The sequence below is a fragment of the Nanorana parkeri genome, unplaced genomic scaffold (assembly GCF_000935625.1).
Source record: "Nanorana parkeri isolate BGI_ZX_2015 unplaced genomic scaffold, ASM93562v1 scaffold4386, whole genome shotgun sequence".
Taxonomy (NCBI): Eukaryota; Metazoa; Chordata; class Amphibia; order Anura; family Dicroglossidae; genus Nanorana; species Nanorana parkeri.
Window position 1 is genome coordinate 2,069 of NW_017310649.1, and position 384 is coordinate 2,452.

A 384-nucleotide genomic window follows, 5' to 3' on the forward strand; every position below is an offset into this window, starting at 1 on the left:
ATATATACGAATGACCTCCCCATGGATACGAATGACCCCACCATAGATATGACTGACCCCCCCTAGATACAAATGGCCCATAATTGCCCCATGCTCGGACCCCCGTATAGGGGAATTACTCTCAACTGGCCAATGTTGGGACCCTATGGATGAAAATTACCCCCATTGATGAGTTTGACCCCATACCTTTCCCTAGTTGGGACCCCAGGGACAGGAATGACCACCAGAGCTTTCCCCAGTTGGGACCCCCAGGGATGGGAATGACCCCCAGAGCTTTCCCCAGTTGGGACCCCAGGGATGGGAATGACCCCCAGAGCTTTCCCCAGTTGGGACCCCCAGGGACGGGAATGACCCCCAGGTGGGACCCCCAGGGCGGGGAGTGCC

At 57.0% G+C, this 384-nt stretch overlaps 1 protein-coding gene across 1 annotated transcript in view; it reads left to right on the plus strand.

Annotated features, from left to right (window-relative positions):
- Positions 1-384, plus strand: part of LOC108803880 (zinc finger protein 776-like) — a 12,868-nt gene that overhangs the window by 727 nt on the left and 11,757 nt on the right. The window lies entirely within an intron of this gene.